Raw genomic sequence first — 12,031 nt, forward strand, 5'->3', positions numbered from 1 at the left:
AGTTGCATATGGTCCTTATAATTCAAGTGCTGACAATCACTGAAAACCTAATTTAATGAACATTTTATTATATCTTCAAGTGGTCTGTGGAAATTCCCCCCTCCCTTTACCTAGTTATTTATTCCCCCTTGCTGTGGTTTCATGTCCGTAGGCCCATTCCTCACAAGCCCTTCACATGCCAGCAGTTCTTGTCTCTCCTGTTTGTTCTCTGGAATCGCTCCCATCAGTACAGGCACTCGACATGCCTACGATTGCTCTGCTTTTTTCATCTCTGTCAGGATATTTGTTTAAGCAACACAATTACTTAAGGATTGGTCAGAACAACAAGGTGAACATGCTGCCAGCCTCAGTGCTTGACTCATCATCATCATCCTGTTCCTGGAGGCATGCCCCTGGCAAAACRTAAATATCAGTGCCCTTCCAAATATTTGAAAGGTGCCTTTCGAAGGCCAGCCACAGGTCGAGGCTTCCTGATATCGTGCCTGATTGCTGCTTGCTTGATAGGTCTGGCTGCTTTTTGTCTCTATCGCCAGCTCGTCCAGTTTCAGTGCTTTCTGACTCCACAGGTCGGGCACCAGCCCTCAAGAGGATAACTGCCCTCCGCAGCCTTTTCTCTAAGGTCCTATTTTATTTTGTTCTTAACAAGGTTTGCTTTTTCTTGGAAAAGTGAGCCATGAGGTCCCTGGGGACTGTCACCAAGTAGTATCACTCCAGTCTTCCTCTTGTCTGTCTTATGTAGAGATGATTCATGATACAAGGTTGAAAGRGCAGGTGGCAGCAGACCTTGAAGGACATGGATCACTTTCCTGCTGTTGGTTAGCATGTTGCCCTGAGAGAAATGCCTGTTCCCCCTCTTCTTCACTGATCTCTGAGGGAAGTAAGAAAGGTGCAATAATTAGCATAGGAAAAAGGGTTCAGCAGGGAAAACTGGCCAAGTATGTTAGGATGAGCATAGGAAGCTGAGAGATGAGAGGGGAAGGAGAAAGGGGAGGCTACTGGTTCTCTGAATAACCTTAGGACAATATGGTTGCATATAATAATTTGCCAAGGAAACAGTTGCAGCACTCCACACAGGTTGTGTAATGTTGCAGAGATGATGATTTCATGAGGATAACAGTTTTCCCTGTGATAGCTGTCAGAGGTTGTACCCGACCGCTATCTCCAAAATCCTCTCTCAGAGCCTCTCAGGCTTTTCCACTTGATCCGGACAGGTATGAATTCAAAAATTCAATAGTCTTTCACCAGGAATCATTCTACAACAGYTTTTTTTTTAAGAAAGAACAAATGGAGGCTTTACGCACCTCCGTGTGCCACAGTTCTCAACTATCCCATACCAGAGCTGAGCATGAGGAACTGGCTTAGTATTACCACTAGGCAAGATTGAAAACAACTCGTTAGTATTAAAAAGGACACGGGGAACTGTGCAGGAGCAGATCATGCCAGACGTTTTCCCCAGGAACTGTGATGTGCTTAAGGTCTCTTCTGTTGCTTTTGGAGGAGAGGGARGGAAGTGTTCTTTGATGGTTACATTTTAGATGAGGAATCTGTCTTGTCTAGGTGGCCTTGTTTTATCAGACTTGTAATTCTGGATACCTACTCAGTACACTTGCAGTCAGAACCGATTTTGCTCTGACCTGGCCTGAAGCCATACGAGCACAGCTACTGAGGGTGAGATAGGGAGCTTGGCAGAGAGGCATGATCCTGAGCTGTCACACCAGATCAGATCAAAGTTGGTATAGCCCTATAACCTGTCTCTGACAGCAGCTAGGAACAGCTGCTTATATGCAAGTAAGGGAGCCTGTACAGTGTGATCCTTCTGTGCTTGCAGCAAGCAGCTGTGCAGGGCTTTCTGAGCCACCTTGTACAAGAAGCACCAGTAAGCCTGTCCACCATGAACTTGCCTCATCTCTGTGAGACCAGTTTGGCCTCCATAACACCTTGTGGCAGTGAGTTTCGCAGTTCAAGTTATGCTCCGTGTGGAAAGAAGGAATCATTTTACTAGCTTGGTTTTATTGGTCTGAATTTGGACATATCCTTTCCCTCTTTTGGTTAAATTAATGATGCTATAAATGCAATTAGCAGAGATTTGTTAAATCTGGAGAGAAAAAAGTGTGAAAGTGACCCTAAAAATATTTCAGAGAAATTTCCTGGCAAAATGGCATGCAATTAAAGACCACAAGTTTTTCACATCTGTGCCCTTTCAATGAACACAAGTGCAACAATCCAGCACTCTGACTGCAGGTTTTACGTGAAGATTTTCAAAGAAAGCTACACTAATTTAAATACTCATTTCCCAGTGAAAATTCCAGATACAGAACAAAGATTTTTAAGGGCAGTAACTGCTTTTGAGTATATTAAAATATATTTCTTTTTAAGAGTGTTTCCTTAAATGCACTATGCTTGTTCTTGGAACGCGTATTTCCTTTTTTTTTTTGTTCTCTTCCTCATTCCCCCCACCCCAGCTCCAAAAAATAACGTGCTTCTGTTAACTAGTACGTCTTTGTTAAAGTGCTATGAAATACAGAGAACAGAAGACATGGAATAAGTGCATGATGAGATAGCTCATGGCTGTCTGGGGTGTGGTAGTGAGGTTCTGTACAGTGTATTTCTAAGTTTAGCTCAGTAGTTAAACAGAGTGGCATCTCTTCACTCAGCTTACACAGGAGTATGAACTCAAGCCTGAGAAAATCATTCCAAAATTTCCAGCATCTCGTTTATGAGATGCTTTACTTCCCTTAATGCAGAGCATTGCTCGGTATTCTTGTTTGGTTCTCTAATCATAAGGTTGCAGTCCCTGCCTTTCTCACCTTTATTTAAAATTRATCTCTTGTCTAGATTCATTAGAAGGTCTCATCTGACACCTTTCAGTGTTCACTAACCTTCCCTTTTTCTCCCCATTTTACCGGCTTCGGCAGATTTGTTTCATCTGCTGCCCCACTAATCCGGCTTGTCCCAAGACTGAGGGTATGAAAMATGAAAACTCACACAGCACCACGTTCTCTTTCTGATTTCAACATGCCCTATTTGTTGCATACCACCCACACTATCATTACCTATGCATTTATATGTACCTTGTAAAGTTGCATCTCTTGTGAATGCACAAGATATATGTTTCACTTAGCATATCTTTGTTTTATTTCAAATATAAAAAATGCACTAGCTCTAAATGAAAGCTTTAGCCAAGACAGTTATCCAACTTAATTCTTTTTTTTTTTTTTTTTTTTTTTTTGCTTTCTCAAAATACATATAAGTAGGTATGGTTTGATCATTTTAAACATTATTTCAAACAGCTGAAAGTATTTTGCTTTTGTTTCCAAGAATGTAACTCCAGAGACCAAGCATGGACATTTTCCAGCTCAAAAGATAAATATTTTGGAAAATTACAACCCTATATTTTACAAAAGGCTCACTAAACCTGACTAACACATTGAGTTCTTCTAGACACCAGGTTATGATGACTCAAAATAYGCTGTCATAAAAATTACAAAGACTCCTGTGAGTCATTATACAGTGGGCATCTTTCACCCCATAATGTTCTGTAGGCTCCTGTTTTGTTTAAAGTATAAGCTCTGTTGAGAAATGAGCTGAATGGCTAAGCCTTTGCTCTAGTATTCCAAGTCCAGACTTCACTTTCAAACAAGTAAACGTCGGTTATTTCTTAATGAAAACTGTAGTCACTCAGCAATTCTGACTGTCAACTTATTTTAAGCATTTAAATATAGTTTTAGTTTATGCTTCTGCAAGTAAAGGTTCTGATTGCCATTAAAAACAAAGCAGAAATAAATCACAGCCCAAAACCTGACAGGCTCCCAGGTCTGCTCATTTTGGCCAGAATAGATGTCTCATATAGCTTTGTAATATTTAAGGTGTAGACATCACAAATAGTTTTTCATGCAGATATTACCATGATTTCAAGCCTAGAGTTGACTCGAGCAGGGAGCCCTTCTGATTTCCATACAACTGCTCAGTAAGTAACATTCGCCTTTAGACTATAGATGTGATGGATTCTGGTTCCTGAGAGATTTTCCTTTTCTTCACTTGATTAGGGTCAGCCTGCTTTTGAAACTGAAAGGTATGGAAAGAGTAAGGCTTTTGAGCAATAAGTTGTTCTTCTAAAAGAGAAATAAGGTGGGGAGGGGAGGGGAACTGCTACAGAAATGTTTAAGTCTTTCCAATAACTACCTCATGAAGCAGTTTGTTGACCCCTGAGCATGCAGTTCTCACTGGCAAGTGATAATTAATATTCACTGAATATTGGCTTCACTTGCATTGCACTTCCTTGTTATCCAGCACTCCTGAGAGAGAGCTGGCAACAGCTCAAAAGAACAAAACAGGGTTCTGGTAGCAGCTTGTGTTCTTGGCTGYGTGTAAATGATTAAATATTTAATTTTCTATACGAGCCAATGAAGAGGACAGATTCCTTCTTACTCACTTCAGGAATTATCACCTGAGGTTACCCTGTCAACTTAATTTTTGTCCAGGCAGTCAAGACTCTACCTTTTCAGCTGACTGGTCTATACCCTCTGTGAATATAGCAGGTGATGTTTAGTGGAAATTTGTGTCTTTTTCTCTCCATTGTTATGGCTGGCCTACTTAAATACCAGCAGCAGAGTAGGGTTAGGGGTTCGATTTATAATTTATTGTCATATATTAGAGCTATCATTTTTGAAAGCTATTTCTTAAACAAATATCTTTGTTACTATGTGTCTTAAAACAAAAGGAATAATTTAATTTGGATTTAGGGGTGATCAGAAGAATGGGAAGAAATCTGAGGCTTTCACATGTGCATTATCACAATGAAGTCCCCATGTATGACAATGACAAATTGTATAACATAATGTGATGTACAGTAAGATGAAAAGCTAAACACAGATGAAGCAATATAATGGCAGGAAGGTTCATTCTTCTGCACAGATACAAAAGATCAAGAGAAGCTCTGGAAGGRGTAGCCCAACAGGAAATGGCTAGCATGGAAGGAAGAGTTCTGCAAGGAACCAGCCCAAATTTTATGTCATGGAACTCTCATGCTCTGTTTCCAGGCAATTTTGCAGTAGAAGCAGCAAGACCTGATATCATATGAATAYAAGACTTGAGTCCACTCTAATCACTCAAGCTCCCTGTGGTCCTTCCTTTCACCATTTCCTTGAAAAATTTTCATGTTATGGCAATTGGTGCTGTGGCTGGTTCCAAGCGCTGCGTGTGCCCATTGGCTGAAGGTGCTGGTAAGCCACAGAAATCAGATAGCTGTTGAGCTCCCAAAGCAGTCTTTCCATTGGTCATCGATTTTCAGGAAACCTGCAGCTACTTCACATCCTGGAGACTTTTATCCCACTGACAAGTTTGGTTGAAACTGGCCAATAGTGCTTTATTACGGAGGGAATGATAAGGAGACTGGCAGACAACACGATCCCTTACGCCTTGCTTCCTTTGGAAACCAGCTGAAAATAGCACAATGATGAATAGAGCTTAACTGAGAGGCATGTTACAGAAGAGAACTGATGGAAAGTGAAACAAATGTGACTATCCCATTGTTATTTCATGTCTTGAATAGCAGCAATGCTCTCTCAGAATATTTCTAATGATTTGCTTATTTGAAACAAAGTGTGCAGATGTATCTCCTTATCCAGAACTAACTGTTCTCAGTGAAAATTAATATCTTGGTAATTTTAAACCCTAAAAATCCCCTGAGGATTCCAACAGTACTGGGATGCTGTCCAATAGTGTCTTAATCCTCTTTTCCTTCTTGCAAGTATCCCAAAGATAATAATTATGTATTCTATTTAAATAAACAGAAGTACTGCTTTCAGTGCTCCTGACAACTATCAAAGCATTCATGTGAGTTCATGATCTCTGGGCTTCCTAGCTGGAGAGGTATTTWAGAGGTCTAACAACAAGAAAGCAGAGGTCCAACAATGAGAGARCAGAGGAGGAACACACTATATCACAAAGGAAACTGGCAGCATAAATGATTCTATGGAAAAAAACGTAGGAAGAAGGTGATCAGGAGTAGTCAGCCTGCATTCACCAAGGGGAAATCCTGCTTAACCAACCTGATAGCTTTCTGTGATGGAATGACTGGCTGAGTAGATGAGGGGAGAGCAGTGGACGTTGTGTACCTTGACTTCAGCGAGGCTTTTGACACTGTCTCCCAGAACATCCTCCTAGAGAAGCTCAGGAAGTGTGGGTTAGACGAGCGGACAGTGAGGTGGATTGAGAACTGGCTGAAAGGCAGAGCTCAGAGGGTCATCATCAGTGGTTCAGAGTCTAGTTGGAGGCCTGTGGCTAGCGGAGTCCCATCCTGTTCAACTTCTTCATCAATGACCTGGATGAGGGGACAGAGTGCCTCCTTAGCAAGTTTGCTGATGATGCCAAGCTGGGAGGAGTGGCTGACASACCTGAGGGCTGTGCTGCCATTCAGAGAGACCCGGACAGGCTGGAGACCTGGGYGGAGAGGAACCTCATGACGTTCAACAAGGGCAAGTGCAGAGTCCTGCACCTAGGGAAAAATAACCCTAGGCACCAGGACAAGCTGGGGGCTGACCTGCTGGAGAGCAGCTCTGCAGAGAAGGACCTGGGAGTGCTGGTGGATGACAGATTGACTATGAGCCAGCAATGTGCCCTTGTAGCCAAGAAAGCCAAAGATATCCTGGGGTGCATTAGGAAGAGTGTTGCCAGCAGGTCAAGGGAGGTGATCCTGRCCCTCTGCTCAGCCCTGGCCACATCTGGAGGACCGTGTCTAGTTCTGGGCTCCCCAGTATGAGAGAAATTTGAGARAACAAAAGTGATTTCATACTGGTAGAGTCCTCTAGGATTTTGCAAGACCATATATACCCTGAGCTGCTTAATGGCATAACACAAAATCCTGTGGTTTAGTTTGATTTCAAATTCAGTAGACATTTAGGAGAAGCATTGGAGATATGATTCTCAAACAAAAATAAGTATTTACAAACAGGTATTTCTAAAACAAGTAGTAATTGCCTTATACAGAGAAAGGAATTACACTGGAATAAGAGAAAAGTCATCATGCCAGTGTGTGATGAAAAGAGACATTAGATGAGAGTGTTTTATCCCTGAAGTTTAAGTTTCTGATGGAACTTTCAGCATAGCAAWAAAAAGACAGATAGAAAGGTGTAAGGAAATTGATTTATTTTTAAAGAGTCAGTGTATCCATTAACTTTGCCTAATGGTGATTAAAACCATTGCAAAACACATGTGAGTAGCTGTGAGTCTTGCAGTAAGTCGTCTTAGTGCACAGGCYTCACTTTCAGACAGGTGACATATGAGCTGTGAAGCTGTTAGAGTTTGGTGTCACCATGGTGCAGTGGGAAAGGACCACAAACTTACTGCTTTGGCAGGATGTCAGCCCAAATGACTCACCCTGACACACACATGCGTGTGCACGCAYCTATACCCACACGCGCACGCGCGCGCACACTGTGTGCAAGTAACTGGAAACATGGAGAAAGCTTTACACAGCTGTAGATCATTGCCGATCTCAGCATCTCTGGCCAAACGTAAAACTTACAGGAATGCCGTATATGTGTGTTTTCTGTATCAGTGAAAACACTTTAATTTAACATTTAGACTTGTAAAGATTGTGAAGATTTTAGTTAGTTCTGCTTGGTTATTTGAATGAGAATAGAAAAGAAATGAAAGTGAATTCACCTCCTATTCATAATAGTGCTCTGTACTTTTATAGGTCCTATCCAGAGGCTGGAAAAGATTGATTAATTCTTGACCACAATCCTCCCCTGATCAAAACAGATTATGTTGATTACATTTCACAAAAGGAGAAAATTAGGTCCTGCACAACAACAGATATTAGCAGAACAGGCCACCTCATCATTTATTGATGATATGTTCAGAATATGCAACTTCATAGAATCAGCTGCAGGTGCAAAGAAGCAAACCTCCTGTCCCCAAAGTTTCTTTCCTCTCCCCACTCCACCTCTATCAGTCAGTCAAAGTCCATTACTGGTTATCCCCCTACAGCTATTCTCAGGTACAAATGAAGGCATTAATTCTGTAATGACAGACACACACCAGGTATTTAGAGAGGCATGGTTTTCAGAATTTGAAAGGGACTTGATGGGGTTCTGCTATCAAAACTAATCGGATTCCAAATAGGGAGTTACGTACCTGATTTCACTTTGCTTCCCAGAAAACTCCAAGGCATGTCTATTATTTGCATTGTGTATTTGTTTGTGGATGCAAAAATACCGATGTAAATTATTCCTATCAAGAGAAAAATTCAGTCTTTGGAAATGTCAGCACTTTGAACATGAAGCTGATAGATAAGATTCCCTAGGTCATGTAGAACATTTGAGGAATCCTGAAGATGGTATTTTTGAGCAACATATGTAACATGCACGTCACTGGCTCTTGTATTTAAATTTTCATAGAACTGTAATTGGCTGACTTTCATGCAAATATCCCTTGAAAACCTCTTACACTGTCTCCTGACTCAGGCTTGCTTATGCAATAAGAATTCCCCCTCTTCCCATCATGAGACTATTTTATATAGAAGTGTTTGTGTGTTCTGCCCAGCTGTATGTGTTGGAATAAGTTGCCAGACAGAGCCATTCCAATGAAATCATTTGACTGTTATTTGAAAGGCTGAAATTTCACCCACTTCATAATTTATTTTACTCTCTCCAGAGCCAGTCCATCACTTACCCACTGGAATGCGTTGCCAGCTGTCACAGCACACTTGCATTTGTTGGCTAGCAAACCTTCAAGGTCTGGTAAGCTGTCCCAATAAGAAGAAAAAATTGGCTGATGAGTTTGTGTTTCTTCACAACAGCTTCCTTACTTGTTTACCAGGAATGAACAAAATCCTCTTTCCCATACACTACAACAGCCAAAAACCTGCTTGCTGTCCCTGATCCCTTTCAGATAGCACCCAAGAGTCTCTTGCAGGCCTCTGCATCTGTGTGAGCTCAGGAAGCATCAAGCTTTCATGTCTGTCCATGTTGTGGTGGTTTTTTTCCCAGCTTGAATGAGAAGCATTAGTCTCTATGAAATAGAATACTCCAACTCCTCTAGAGAGAGAGCCTTAATCTGACCTAGAGAAGATGAGTAGTCATAGAAGAAGTGGTGAGGAAGCACAAATGGGAAAGGAAAAGAAAGAACTCTCTATGCACCAGTCAAAAGGAGATTGGTGGTGACTGGCACCTCAGCTTTCCAGTCTTTTCCAAGCTGTGTCTTGGCCACTTGGAACCTCTCTCCCCCTTTAGAGGTTACAATCACCATCTTTGTATCATAGAAGAGGGTTATTTATCGTGTTCTTGCTAATAGTATGGAGAAATTTGTTTGATGATGGTGTTGAACAGAATGAGTTTCTTCTGCGTGCGTGTGTTTTTGTTACAGTATCATGAGGACATAGTTTATAAGCAGCAGAAGGATTTGGAAATTAATATCATTAATATGTAGGCACAGTGAGTGTATAGTAACATTATCACCAAAGCCCGGAGGTATGCTGAGTGTTTTACCTGTGGACCTCATGCCTGTGGAAGAGCAGGGCAGAGAAGAGGGGGAGAGGAGGAGGTTTTGAAGAGGTGGTCTGTACCCTYTGAGGAGCCAGAGGGGATTTGTGCTCAATTCTGGGTACTCTGTCTATGCTGGGCATGTATAAATATCTGTTTAAATCCAGTCCTGTGTTTGTCCTTCATTCTTCTACCACTCCAGATAGATTTGGTCAGATTCAGGCATTCTTGCTCTAAATACAGAGCTTTTGATCTTACCTCAACTCTACTCTCATAAGGAGGCTGATAGAAAACTGTTGGACTTCATTTGTGATTTTCAGAAGATTAATGGTAACTGGTCACCACCTCATTTATTTGCAAGAGTAGCTTAAAGGGAGCACTGGTTTCTTCAAAGGAATTGGCAACAGGTTACATGCTACATATAATCTCCACCAGCTGCAAATGCAGCTATCTGATATCTTATACTTCAGTTAAGCGATTGTATCTATTTGTCTTTTTCTTTGGTGTTTTTCTTAGATATTAATATTTCTAAGTAATTTTCTGAAAAAAGGCCCCACTCCCCCCTATTTCCCTCTGTGTATATCTGAGACTGCTCATTTCCCCTTTAACCATCGCTTTCTGATTTCTTTGTGTAATCCTCCCACTCAGCCCATTCTGCAATTTGATAAAAGACTCATTTCCAGRCTGCAGCTTTCTAGATGCTGTTCTTTAGTAGTTAAACATAAATCTCCAAGCTTGTTTTGCTGTTTTTCTATGAAATATAAAATATATTACTCTTCTGTTCTTGTTTAAGCTGCAAAAGGGTGTCATCAAAACATTATGTCAGGTGGTTGAACTTCTTCATCTTTTATTAGTCTCAATATATTTGCTTTCTTTAATATATGTTATCAAAAGCTGTGTTTACATTTTTGTGTCTTTCAAGTTGCCCATAGTGCTTTTATTCTGGGAAGGAAGGAAGGAGGAGGCATCCCTTCCTCTCGAAAGAGGAGCAGTGTTAGCTTGGGGGCAGCTGTGTTTCTGAAAGCCTAGTTTAATTTCTGAAAACCAGACTTTTTAGTGGATGGACTATTACAGGCAGAGGCTCGTTCTAGTGATAAGGCTCTTTTAGGGGCGGTTTTGAAAAGCAGTCTGTTTTTAATATCACTGCGCACCTGTGTCCTTGAGGCTTATTATGCATAAGGGAAGCAAAGAGCAGAGGAGAAAGCAGTGGATATGGGTTCATCCTGGAGGGAGAGGGAATGCCTGTTAGCAGAGCTGGGCAGAGCTGGCTAAGTGAGCTGTGCTATTTTGTTCCCTTTCTAATTATCCTTGGTCAAAAATGTTGTTTTTGCATATTTCAGAGAGAGTTCGATTCTTTCTTTACAAGCTATGGATGTCTCTAATTCTATAAAAAACACCTTAGCGTGAGTCATTTTTTCTGACTCAGTTATTTCTTGGCCACTGGCAGGCATAGGAGAGAGATGTCACATGCAGTGCTAGTTCAAAAGCCTCAGAGCTATTCCTRCCCATCTTTGGTGATGAAAATAGGAGGTAAGAGAAAGTGAAGCTTAAAGGCACTGATGGAATATATCTCTCCCTTCCCAGTGAGCACCCTATGCTTTAAATGTTGGTAAAGCCACAACAAAGCACCCTAAAAAAAGGAGGAGGGAATAGTTCCTGCATTTTCCAAGAATTTCAGAAATAAAACATGCAGCAAAATTTTCGTGGGTGGGTTCTGTTAGCTGGTCCCTGCTACCTGGTAGATGCACATGTGTGTTTAGACCATAAGTAAATGGTCTCTGGCACTGGCTGCTGAGACTCCCTGTGCCTTCTGTGGAATTTTTCCATCTTCGGCCCACCGTCCTTATATTTTTAAAAAAACAAAAAGCCAAACAGACAGAACGCAAAACATCCCACAAGCAGATGGAACATAAAGCTACGTATAAGTCAGCCTCAAAAAAAAAAAAAAAAAAAAAAAAAAAAGGAGTATCTTGAGAGAGATAAAATGTTAATTTGATTAATTTCATCAATTTTTCATAAGGATTTGGGAGATGCACCACTCTACTCTAAAATATCCCTTGTGGAATTCCACATGTGGAAATGGGCTGCAGATGAAGACAGAGCAATTCTCTGTTCTGGCACTGCAATTCGTATTATTGTATGCGCTATGACAATATGAATGTGCACTTTTCTGTTTACCGAAATATTACATGCCCATTGGATTGGATACAAAATAGCATTTTTCAAAATATATGACAAATGCTATAATTTATTTTTGTCATGCCCCAAAAGTCCTAATTACATTCCAATTTTTCAGAAGAATACACTCTATATCCTTTTGACTCCCCTAAACATAATCTGTTCAGTATCAGGCTTTTAATTCTGCACTGGGAGATAGCCATTTGGCTGCTGCAGTCCTGAGAATGCCTGGATAAATGTCTGGATAATTTCAGCTTGAAATTGCTCTGAGAGCCATTTGCAGCCAAGTTAGAGAGATTTCAGTCTGTGCCCAGATACTCCAGATCACCAGAATACAGTAAGAACAAATCGGTGCCACTGTCAGGCAG

The 12,031-nt window shown here is 41.0% G+C and overlaps 1 long non-coding RNA gene across 2 annotated transcripts in view; it reads left to right on the forward strand.

The window, feature by feature from the left end:
• The window catches only part of LOC146584874 (uncharacterized), a 144,996-nt gene that overhangs the window by 12,526 nt on the left and 120,439 nt on the right, over positions 1-12,031 (forward strand). Inside the window, exon 2 of one of the 2 annotated variants that reach the window (XR_014898112.1) lies at positions 8,659-8,744. The exons of the other annotated variant lie outside the window; for it this stretch is intronic. This is a non-coding gene — a long non-coding RNA (uncharacterized LOC146584874). The remainder of the gene's footprint in view (positions 1-8,658; positions 8,745-12,031) is intronic. 2 annotated transcript variants of the gene reach the window in all.

Source organism: Rhea americana, unplaced genomic scaffold, assembly GCF_003343005.1.
Source record: "Rhea americana isolate MKP2758 unplaced genomic scaffold, rheAme1 scaffold_89, whole genome shotgun sequence".
In the NCBI taxonomy this organism is placed as follows: domain Eukaryota; kingdom Metazoa; phylum Chordata; class Aves; order Rheiformes; family Rheidae; genus Rhea; species Rhea americana.